This window comes from Zea mays, chromosome 1 (genome assembly GCF_902167145.1).
Source record: "Zea mays cultivar B73 chromosome 1, Zm-B73-REFERENCE-NAM-5.0, whole genome shotgun sequence".
Taxonomy (NCBI): domain Eukaryota; kingdom Viridiplantae; phylum Streptophyta; class Magnoliopsida; order Poales; family Poaceae; genus Zea; species Zea mays.
This window is the reverse complement of record NC_050096.1, coordinates 308,333,480-308,346,384: the sequence shown is the minus strand read 5'-3', so window position 1 is coordinate 308,346,384 and position 12,905 is coordinate 308,333,480.

The following is a 12,905-nucleotide window of genomic DNA, read 5'->3' as shown; positions in this document are numbered from 1 at the left end:
ACCTCTAGTGTTACTGTCACTAAAACTTGAGCATAACATCATGTGCATGGGCATATCATATGTTTGTTACACCTAGAGTTCATTCACTAGATAAAAATTTCAAACAAGTTGTATTGATGTGACTTGGTATGTGAGTAACCCTAGGGTAGAGTACTTGACCCTAAACTAGGCCTATGAGTCAAAATGAAGCCCAAATAAGTTAAAATCTCAAAACTCATTAGAAATGATCATGAGGTATCACATTTGATTCACTTTAGTGGCACAAAAACCCTAGAGAACCCAAAACCCTAAAAATAAACCCTAGAAACCCTAATTGGAACCCTAGGGGGTACATGTAAATTTTGTGCACTTTTGGACCAAAGTGCAAATATCAAAGTGATAGGACACCACAAACTAAGTAACTTCCATATTGGAGAATTTGCAAGTTGAGTAATGAGATTTGGACTTATTTGTAAAAGGGTCACTTAAGCACTATGTGACTAAGTCTGAAAATTCAGTGAATTGAAGCCAACTTTGGAGCTCTATATCTCAGAATTCTTGAGGATTCTGCTCTTGGACAATATAGCAAACTTGTAGAGCTATGTAAGGAGAACAAGTTTTTTTAAGTAGCTAAGCACTAGTGTTGTACAGAAATGGGAGATAAATAGGTTTAAAGTCGGGTTGTCAGTCCATTCTGAATCTGAAATTTTACTGACAGTGGCTTGGGATGAACTTTGGATTCGATTCTAGCTCGAGGGAGTAAGTAAATGAGCAAGGTCTCTGTAGTCGAATTGTAGTTGATATATAGAACAACAACTTTGTTACAGAAGGATTATCAAGTTATCACACAAAAATTGGAGAACCAAGGCCTTTAATCTGCTCTGTCAGGCGCTCTGATGACCGGTTCCAATGGTACAGTGACTGGATAGGATCAGATTCAGTGAACTTCACCGCCGGCGACCTCTGCGCAAGGATTCGCGTTGATCGTAGTGATTTCTGCAAAATTCGGGCAGGATAATACCAGGAGGGTGAAAAGATCAGAAGGGGAGTGGATTTGATCGCGGGTTGAAGCTTATCAACTGCACACATAGCCACGCAACATGGTCGGATCATCGGTGTCACCATGGTACGCCGATGATCCCAAATATGCCACGCCGCAGTTCTTTACCATGTTGTAGTAATCGTGGCGCATCTGGATTCACCACTTCAAGAGCTACTGCACCGGCAAGCGCCACGACTGAGCAACCAGAAACTCTTCCCCCTCTCCGGCGCCGCGCGTCTTCCCCAAATTAGCCGCCACCGCTCATGAATCCTATAAATTGAGCGTGCCCTCAGCTCCGCTAGGTATTCAAGCACCCAGCGCCCCCACTCGTGTCTCAAAGCATCCACCAGAGAGCTCCGATTTGGGATTTCCCCCAGATCAATCAAGAACACTGTGCGGTGTGAGCTCACCGTGGCTAGCTCGTTACAGGTTCGTTCATGGTTTCCTTGCTCTCGTTTTAGTGTCTCTGTGTGTTGTAGATGCTTAGCAACCCGGTCAATTGAGCTAGATTAGGCTAGGTCACCAGGAACATCACGGATTGTCCTCGGTTTGCGCCGTCACCGTGGACAGTGTTATTAAGAGCTCGAACTGTGCAATTGATCGAGGGGAAACGATTGTTAGGTATTGAATTATGTGTCAACCAAGTTAGGGATCCGGTCTTGACGTATTTTGGCCAGTACATACTCGCCGGAGACACGCTCGTCGCCGTCCACTGTCGTGGACTTGGCACTGCGAAGAAACAGAAGTAGAAGGGGTTTTCCGCAAACGTCAGTGAAACATATAAATAGTGTCGCGACCCCTTTTCAAGTTGTTTAAATCACCAGGGGCCTCTGTGCAAACTGTCCACCATGGGCGCACGCACGGACGCTTTCGCCTGTCTTGGGCCGGCTTGGGTTAGATTAAGCCCATCACTGTTGATGCTTTTTCTTTTTCTACTAGACCTTGGAAATCCATAGAAAATTCTAGAAAAATGCTAAAAATGTGAGACCAATTTTGCTGGTCTCCTAAATTTCTATAGTATTTAATAAAAATGGTTCCAAGTTTTTTAGTTCAAACCAGGAAATATGAAGTATTTAAAATAGCTAAAACCTAGTCTCCGGGAATTTTAGGAATTATTTAATGACTCCAAAAATCACCAAACTTTTTGGATAAGCTTAAAATGATATTTAGAAACCTTGGGTGAACTTTGGCTTGCTTTGGAAATTGTTTGATCCCTAAACCTAAAACCCTAGTCTTTTAGGTAATGTCTGCCCTCTGAAATAAAGAACTGACTCCAAAAACCCTAGTTTTCCTGAAGAACCATGAAGGAAAATTGTATTCAAGACCTAATATGATGTACCTTTATTATCATTGAATTTTCATAAACATCACATGAGCATTCAGGGTTATATATATATGTGGTTATATATATAGAGAACGAGGAATAAGTAGTGGTTGAAGGAGAAGGAGCTACACCACCACCACCTGAATACCCATCTGCCGAGAACTGCTTTTATTTTGATATTTGTGGAGCAGAGACCGACTCTCCTACAAAACAAGGCAAGCCCCGGTGCATTTGCCACCTCCTTGCTATTTTAAAATCTTTCTCACTTGCTTGATGCATTAGGTGATAGGAGTTGGGTGCTAAACAATTGATGCATTTACTTCCTTGGAAAATTGATTACCTTTCTTTGATCACCTGTGTTATGAAAAGGGTTTTTCTGATGCTTAGCCTTGCTTTAGAAAAACAAAATGTTTTGTTTTGACAAAAGATGATGCTTCAAGTAGGGTGGGATGTTTTCAAAAATAAAACTTGATGATGGATCCATCATGGCCATGATGGGTTCAACATCGGAAAAGATGTACCTCTGTCAGGTACCAAGTTTTTGGGTTTGAAATAATAAAGCTGAGACCAGGCAGGTGACTTGCACGAGAAGAGAATCTCGGTGCAGTGTCTCCGTCTGAGTCGATTAAGGACCTTGTCGATGTAGGCTTGATGACCGAGGACCCTTTAACTGGTCACATGCCTCGTCATGGGTAAGCTTTGCCTCAGGCAGACTAATACCAGAATAGGACAACACGCAATGGGAGTGGAGAGATGGCGAGAGTAGCGTGTACCCTCTGTGGCAAGAGGCTAGACGGTGGTGTATCTGTGATCTCGGTTGGCATGAACCTGATATGGTCTTAAGAACCCCGGTGTCAAGTTCACATATGCAAGGATTAAGTGCTACATATGTCATGTGATTGGAGATCCTCAGCTGAGTATTAATCGATTCGGATCGTCGTTACTTCTTGGACATGAAGACTTGGTCACTGACTTACACGTAGTTTCCAATGAACTAAAAGGGATGATAAAAGATGGCTAGTATAGGCCAAGTGCTTGAACTAGGGTAGAAAGAACTCTAGATTCAGGTAATGACTTAACTTGCTAATAAAACTGGATTTTAAGGATCCACCATTAGTAAACATTTTTTGCAAATAGAGTCTTGATTCTTAATTCAGCCTTACCTTGACTCCCTCAAGCCAACATATACTTAGGAGTCTTTTGTTTTGATGGGTAAGACTTGCGAAAGTACACTTCGTACTCAGGGTTTTCAAACCCATGTTATTGTAGGTGAGGAAGCGGCAAACTTTTGTTGCTTTTGCTCTAAGGTGGTTCCAAAGGAAGAATCTCAAGAGTGAAGCCTCGGGAGGATGCTGTCCTCCTTTTAAAAACATTATACTTTTAAGCGGGAGGGGTTTTTGCCTCTCGAGTTTGTAATAATAGTACTTCTGCACTCATATACCACTGGTTTGTAATAATAACACTCTTTCTATATTTTAATGTAAATTAAGTTATTGTATACGCTTCCGCTTATTCTTTCCTCCGATGTGTTGTAATATCTGTGTGACGGGTGAAACGCTCTTGGGCAAAGAAAGGATGTAGATACCGAACTTGTTGAGTAATTAGAAGCATCTACAGGGTTGCCCGAGGTCCGCTGGACAAGGACAGCTGTAGGTGCGCCTAATGACTTGGGAGGTTCCGTCACATCTCCTTGGTAGACAGAGTAAAGGTCCGCGAAGCCAAACTTTCTGCACAGTCCGAAGCTCATATAGCCGAAGTCAAAGATCTTCGGAAAAAGCTTGCCAAAGCTAATGAAAACTTTGAGCTTGCAAAGGCAAAGCAAGAGATAAGTGAATGGACAAATGCGAGGTTGGAAAAGAATGTGAAAGAGCTTCGTGAATCCAAGGAAAGATGCTATGAGAAATCCTTGGATTGCGCCAAGAAACTAAAAGATAGCTTTGCCAAGATGGGTGCATACTCATCAGAGCAAAGGTTTATTCGAGGCGATCCTGAAGGAGTCATTGAATGGATCGGCGAAGAGGGTGAAGCTTTTGAAGAAATTCTTAGCAACCGTGGGGATTTTTGTGCCTTCGCCGGTGCTCGAGGGGTTGCAGCAATTCTGGAGAAAACTGACTGTGAACACATTAAAGCCGCAACCCAAGCAGAAGACGTCTTCTCCATAAACAACGCGAAGGAGCCTTCGGTCGAAGCTACTTTGATGGGCGAGAGATTTTATTCCAATGTTTGGATGAAAGGCGACCGCGAGATAGCCGACGAAGCTATAAAAAATGAAAAGAATCCCATGATGCCCGAGAAGAAGACAAGCGAGCCGAAGAGGCTGCTGAGCGCGTAAGGTGTATAGGTATTATTATTGAATTTTAGCTTCGGTGTTTGTTTCGGGCTTCGGATTAACAACTTGTTTTTACTACAACTGAACTTTCACCGCCACCTGAGCCATATGATCCCGAGGCTGATCCGACCATGAAGGCAACACTAGAAACGATAAGGATTACCGAAGAAGCCGTTGACGAAGCTGTCAACAAACTCCTGAATGAAGCTGCCGAGAAGATATTGAAAGAAGACTAAATTCTTGTGTACTAAGAAATGCAATATTCGTGTATGAGTCAAACTTGGAACATTCGTATGTATATTAATGTAATATATTTCTTTGCGACGCATGAAATCTGTGTACATACTTATTTTTGAGCCTTCGGCGAAAAAACACCTTCCCTTCTTTTCATGCTTCGTAAAGGAAAAATCACCTCTTCTTATGTCGTAGCTGTTATATAATATTGTTGTCGACGAAGATTCTCTTGGCATGTAAAATTATAATAACCGAAGGTACACTTCGTGCTTCAGCACATTGTTCCATTCATCGCATATTTTGAAACAAACATCTTCGCTTCTTCCACAATATTGTTGCCGATGTGACATGATGTATGATGTAATGCTATGCGAAATGATGTGATGACATGATGCAGCATGATGTTTATGCCAAATACACATACCCACACGGAAACACACCTAGACTCTGCATCCCCTTATGAACGACTTTTGAGTCTCTTCACCTTCTATTTCGGTGGCATTTAAGCTCTGCAACCCCTTAGGAATGACTTTTGAGCTTCTTCACCTTCTATTTTGGTGGTATTTAAGCTCTGCATCCCCTTAGGAACGACTTTTGAGCTTCTTCACCTTCTATTTCGGTGGCATCTTAGCTCTGTATCCCCTTAGGAATGACTTTTGAGCTTCGAAACTTACTCTGCGCTCCCTTAGGAACGACTTTGTAGCTTCGGAACTTACTCTGCGCTCCCTTAGGAACGACTTTGTAGCTTTGGAACTCACTCTGCTCTCCCTTAATAACGACTTTTTGGAGCTTCGAAAGTTTTGTTAAGGGGATGCGCCCCACACTCTATGGTATCACCACAATATTATTACATCAAATTAGAATTTAATCCTTCGTGAATTGTTTTTTATACAAGAAAATAAAATGGCGGAAAGAACTAAGATACACCAGGGTAGGATATTCTTTAATCGAATCATCGTGGCATCTTTAATAAATGTGCTTCGACTTAGGCACAGTGTTGTTGACTGTGCGAGCTTCGGACTCCTCCCGAAGGTCGCACTGTTGCTGAGCGTGGTGATGCCCTTCTGGCTGTTGACCGCGAAGCATGGCAGGTGCTAGCGGTGGTGGTGGTGGTAACTGGGACCAGGAAGCTTGAGAATGGCTTGCCGAAGCGACAGAGGTCGTAGGCTGTTGATTGCCTACATATTCCGAGATATAAGGAGAATAGCACGAAGCGGTACACATGACCTGCTTCGGCTGGTTCTGCCGTGCTTCGGCTTGGGCGTTTTCTTTCTGTTTCTGAATCATAACTTGGCACGTCATTGTGGTATGCCCTTTGTCTTCACCGCAAAACAAACAAAACAGCTTCCTAGACTGATCTCCATATCTTCCTCTGAAGCTTCTGCCCCCTCTGCCTCTTGGAGCTGGTGGCCTAAAAGAACTTTATTGTGCCTCTGATGATTGGGAGCTATGCTGCTACCTTTGGGTTTGCTTTTCCCTGTCGTCACTTGAGCTGACATTATGGATTGACCTGACATGCCTGGGGTGGAATCTCCCTCCGTAGCCCCTGGCCATTTCAGAGTATCTGTAGGCTTCTTCCCTTCTTTGCCGAAAATCATTGTCGGCTCTGATGTACTCATCCATTTTCTGGAGAAGCTTCTCCAAAGTTTGTGGTGGCTTCCTTGCAAAGTATTGCGTCGTAGGTCCTAGCCAGAGCCCCTTGATCATGGCCTCAATGACGATCTCATTGGGCACTATAGGTGCTTGAGCTCTCAGCCGCAAGAACCTTCGGACATACGCCTGCAAGTACTCCTCTTGGTCCTGCGTACACTGAAAGAGAGCCTAGGCAGTGACCGACTTCGTTTGAAAACCCTGAAAGCTGGTCACATACATATCCTTTAGCTTCTGCCATGACGTAATTGTCCCTGGCCGAAGAGAGGAGTACCAAGTTTGAGCTACGCTTTTGACTGCCATGACGAAGGACTTCACCATGACTGCAGTATTGCCCCCATATGAGGATATGGTTGCTTCGTAGCTCATCAAAAATTGCTTCGAGTTTGAGTTCCCGTCATACATGGGGAGCTGTGGTGGCTTGTATGACGGCGGCCACGGGGTAGCCTGCAATTCTGCTGCCAAGGAAGAAGCATCATCAAAACCAAAATTGCCATGATGAAAGTCACCATACCATTCATCATCATTGAATGAGTTTTCTTGGCAAAGCTCCCTGTGTTGGGGCCTTCAGACTTGGTCATCCTGAGTGAGGTGACGCATTTCTTCAGCAGCTTCGTCGATCTTCTTCTGAAGGTCGGTGAGCCGAAGCATCTTTTCCCTCTTCCTTTGCACCTGTTGGTGGATAGCCTCCCAATCCCTAATCTCTTGATCTAGCTCCTCCTCCTGAGGTATTGGGCTAGTGGCCTTCCTCTTCTGGCTCCTAGCTTGTCGCAGCGTCTCCTGATTAGTGTCCAGTGGCTGTAGGACAGCCCCTGGCACCATTGTCTTCTTCGGCGGCATTGCGAAAGTCGATGCTTGCCGAAGGTGGTCGATTGAATTCACCAGAGGTGGGCACCAATGTTGGTCCTTGTTCTCGAATGCTATACATCAAGAACAAAGCAACACAATTGTTAATGATTAAATACCTTCGTCCTTCGAAGCATTATGTCCTTTGGGATATAATGATCTTTGAACGAAGGTCATGAAGGGTGTACCTTCATCATCTCAGTGGACGAATATAAATAAGTATACATGAAACACAAAAGAATATAAATAATCATTATGAATTATTAGATCATTTATATTCTCATTTTATAAATATGAATAAACATCAACGATATTAATATTACATTAATACCTTCGGCTTGCCAGAAGGTGTAATGTGAGAGTGACACAAGAGTGATTACAATTCAGCGTGAACAGTACGATATTACTGTTCACCTATTTATAGGCACGGGACGCAGCCCGGACAAAATTACATTCACATCTCTGACATTTACTGTTAATCATAAGGCGAGCGATCAAGGACTAAGTAGTCTTTTCCCCTTTATGTCGGTTTCATCTTCCACCTTCGTCATTATACTAAGCTGAAGCTCCTTTAGTTACAGCCTCGGCATCCGTTCATTCTGCCTTCGGGTTGTATCTCCATATCACGCATACCTTCATCCCAAAGTCGAAGCCTCCTGTAAGAGTCTTTTGCTATCTGTAGAAAGGATAAGAAGGTAATTGCTAGGAAATTAGGGGCCAAATGTAAGGGAGACAAGACTTGCATTTGGGTCCCTAAGACTATTGTAACTAACCTTGTAGGACCCAACATGAGTTGGGTACCTAAGACCCAAGCCTAAATTTGCCTTGCAGGTTTATGCATCCGGGTGCTCAAGCTGGATTATCGACAGCGGATGCACAAACCACATGACGGGGGAAAAGAGGATGTTCTCTTCCTACGTCAAGAACAAGGATCCCCAAGATTCAATCATATTCGGTGATGGGAACCAAGGCAAGGTGAAAGGGTTAGGAAAAATTGCTATTTCATCTGAGCACTCTATTTCTAATGTGTTCTTAGTTGAGTCGCTTGGATATAACTTGTTGACTGTGAGTCAACTTTGTAATATGGGATATAACCGTTTATTCACAAATGTAGATGTGTCTGTCTTTAGAAGAAGTGATGGTTCATTAGCTTTTAAGGGTGTACTAGACGACAAACTTTATTTAGTTGATTTTGCAAAAGAGGAGGCCGGTCTAGATGCATGCTTAATTGCTAAGACTAGCATGGGCTGGCTGTGGCATCGCCGTTTAGCACATGTGGGGATGAAGAACCTTCACAAGCTTCTAAAGGGAGAACACGTGATAGGTCTAACTAATGTAACTTTCGAAAAAGATAGACCTTGTGCAGCTTGTCAAGCAGGTAAACAGGTGGGAAGCTCTCATCATGCCAAAAATGTGATGACAACATCAAGACCCCTGGAGTTACTTCATATGGACCTCTTCGGACCCGTCGCCTATCTAAGCATAGGAGGAAGTAAGTATGGTCTTGTTATAGTTGATGATTTTTCCCGCTTCACTTGGGTATTCTTTTTGCAGGATAAATCTGAAACCCAAGGGACCCTCAAGCGCTTCCTAAGGAGAGTCCAAAACGAGTTTGAGCTCAAAGTAAAGAAGATAAGGAGCGACAATGGGTCCGAGTTCAAGAACCTTCAAGTGGAGGCGTATCTTGAGGAGGAAGGAATCAAGTACGAGTTCTCTGCTCCCTACACACCACAGCAAAATGGTGTGGTAGAGAGGAAGAACAGGACGCTACTAGACATGGCAAGGACGATGCTTGGTGAATTCAAGACGCCCGAACGGTTTTGGACGGAAGCTGTGAGCACGGCTTGCCACGCCATAAACCGGGTCTACCTTCATCGCCTCCTCAAGAAGACTTCATATGAGCTTCTAACCGGTAACAAACCCAATGTGTCTTACTTTCGTGTATTTGGGAGCAAATGTTACATTCTAGTGAAGAAAGGTAGGAATTCTAAGTTTGCTCCCAAAGCTGTAGAAGGGTTTTTGTTAGGTTATGACTCAAATACAAAGGCGTATAGGGTCTTCAACAAATCATCGGGTTTGGTTGAAGTCTCTAGCGACACTGTATTTGATGAGACTAGTGGCTCTCCAAGAGAGCAAGTTGTTGATCTTGATGATGTAGATGAAGAAGATGTTCCGACGGCCGAAATACGTACCATGGTGATTGGTGATGTACGACCACAGGAACAAAAGGAGCAAGATCAACCTTCTTCCTCAACAACGGTGTATCCCCCAACTCAAGAAGATGAACAGGTTCATCAAGATGAGGCGTGTGATCAAGGGGGAGCCCAAGACAATCATTTAATGGAGGAAGAAGCACAACCGACACCTCCAACCCAAGTTCGAGCGACGATTCAAAGGAATCATCTCGTCGATCAAATATTGGGTGACATAAGCAAGGGAGTAACTACTCGTTCTAGATTAGTTAATTTTTGTGAGCATTACTCCTTTGTCTCTTCTATTGAGCCTTTCAGGGTAGAAGAGGCCTTGCTAGATCCGGACTGGGTGTTGGCCATGCAGGAAGAGCTCAATAACTTCAAAAGAAATGAAGTTTGGACGCTGGTGCCTCGTCCCAAGCAAAATGTTGTGGGAACCAAGTGGGTGTTCCGCAACAAACAGGACGAGCACGGGGTGGTGACAAGGAACAAGGCTCGACTTGTGGCAAAAGGTTATGCCCAAGTTGCAGGTTTGGACTTTGAGGAGACTTTTGCTCCTGTGGCTAGGTTAGAGTCCATTCGTATTTTGCTAGCATATGCCGCTCACCATTCTTTCAGGTTGTTCCAAATGGATGTGAAGAGCGCCTTCCTCAACGGGCCAATCAAGGAGGAGGTGTACGTGGAGCAACCCCTGGCTTTGAGGATGAACGGTACCCTGACCACGTGTGTAAGCTCTCTAAGGCGCTCTATGGACTTAAGCAAGCCCCAAGAGCATGGTATGAATGCCTTAGAGACTTTTTAATTGCTAATGCTTTCAAGGTTGGGAAAGCCGATCCGACTTTATTCACTAAGACTTGTGATGGTGATATTTTTGTGTGCCAAATTTATGTCGATGACATAATATTTGGTTCTACTAACCAAAAGCTTGTGAAGAGTTTAGCAGGGTGATGACTCAAAAGTTTGAGATGTCGATGATGGGCGAGTTAAGCTATTTCCTTGGGTTCCAAGTGAAGCAACTCAAGGATGGCACCTTCATCTCCCAAACGAAGTACACGCAAGACTTGATCAAGCGGTTTGGGATGAAGGACGCCAAGCCCGCAAAGACTCCAATGGGAACCGACGGACACACCGACCTCAACAAAGGAGGTAAGTCCGTTGATCAAAAGGCTTACCGGTCTATGATAGGGTCCTTACTTTATTTATGTGCTAGTAGACCGGATATTATGCTTAGTGTATGCATGTGTGCTAGATTTCAATCCGATCCAAGGGAGTGCCACTTAGTGGCCGTGAAGCGAATTCTTAGATATTTAGTCGCTACGCCTTGCTTTGGGATCTGGTATCCAAAGGGGTCTACCTTTGACTTAATTGGATATTCAGACTCCGACTATGCTGGATGTAAGGTCGATAGGAAGAGTACATCGGGGACGTGCCAATTCTTAGGAAGGTCCCTGGTGTCATGGAGTTCTAAGAAACAAACTTCCGTAGCCCTATCCACCGCTGAGGCCGAGTACGTTGCCGCAGGACAGTGTTGCACGCAACTACTTTGGATGAGGCAAACCCTCCGGGACTTTGGCTACAATTTGAGCAAAGTCCCACTCCTATGTGATAATGAGAGTTCTATCCGCATGGCGGACAACCCCGTTGAGCACAGCCGCACAAAGCACATTGACATCCGACATCACTTTTTGAGAGACCACCAGCAAAAGGGAGATATCGAAGTGTTTTATGTTAGCACCGAGAACCAGCTAGCCGATATCTTTACCAAGCCTTTAGATGAGTCGACCTTTTGCAGGCTGCGTAGTGAGCTAAATGTCTTAGATTCGCGGAACTTGGATTGATTTATAGCATACATGTGTTTTATGCTTTTGATCATGTTCCTTAATGCATTTTGTTTATTTATGGTGCTCAAGTTGTACAAGCACTCCCCAGACATCAAAAGTTCATGTGTGAGTGATGCACATATTTAGGGGGAGATGTGCTATAACTTGACCCTTTGGGACTAACCATGTGCTTGAGTTTGCTTGATTTAGTCTCAAAGGAGGTTTGAAAGGGAAAAGGTGGACTTGGACCATGCAAGACTTCCACTGCACTCCGATGAAAGAGTAACTAACTCCAAGTTCATCTGCATGCTCTTATTGTCTTTTTAATTCTTAGTTGAAGATTTTGGTGAGGCAATGGGGTTCTAGGGCCAAGATTGATCCCGTTTTGGTGCTTGATGCCAAAGGGGGAGAAAATAAGGCCAAAGCAATAAATGGATCAGCTACCACTTGAGAATTTTGAAAATAGTAGAATAGAGCTTTTGGTTTGTCAAAAGAATTTTGAAAATAGTAGAATAGAGCTTTTGGTTTGTCAAAAATCTCTTATTGTCTCTTTTGTCAAAAGTTGGCCTCTTGTGGGGAGAATGGTTGATTATGGGAAAAAGGGGGAGTTTTTGAAATCTTTGATAAATTTCTCTTGGAACAACTCTATGTCTCAACAAGTGTGTTTGACTTAGAGATAGGAAATTGAGGTTGATTTGCAAAAACAAACCAAGTGATGGCAAAGAATGATCCAAATATGCCAAATTTGAATCAAAACAAATTTGAGTTTTCATTTGCAATGATGTTGCACTTCTTTTAGTCGCTTTTTGTTGTGTTGGCATAAATCACCAAAAAGGGGGAGATTGAAAGAGAAATGTGCCCTTGGGCCATTTCTAAGTGTTTTGGTGATTTAGTGTCCAACACAAGTGCCTAAGTGATAAACTATGCCAAATTGTGGATAAGGTGCAAATCAATACAAAGGTATGATTCTAGACTTAGTACATTGGTTTTTGTGTACTAACATGTTTGTCTAAGTGCTAGAATCAGAGAAAATTCAATTGGAAAAGCTTGGCTCGAAGCAGCCAAAAGTCTGCTCAGTCTGGGTACACCGGACTGTCCGGTGGTGCACCGGACAGTGTCCGGTGCGCCAGGCTGACTCTAGCGAACTGGTCGCTCTCGGGACTTCGACGGCGACGTACGGCTATAAATCACCGGACTGTCCGGTGGTGCACCGGACTGTCCGGTGAGCCAACAGTTTGCTGGGCCAACGGTCGGCTAGGCCAACGGTCGGCCGCGTAATCCGTGCGCGACGCGTGGCAGAGCCAACAGTCAGAAGGGGGCACCGGACTGTCCAGTGTGCACCGGACAGTGTCCGGTGCGCCAACGGCTTGGAAACTCCAACGGTCGGCTTCGCCAAAGAAGGAAAGAAATCCGCACCGGACAGTGTCCGGTGGTGCACCGGACTGTCCGGTGCGCCAGGCGACAGAAGGCAAGAATTGCCTTCCTGGAA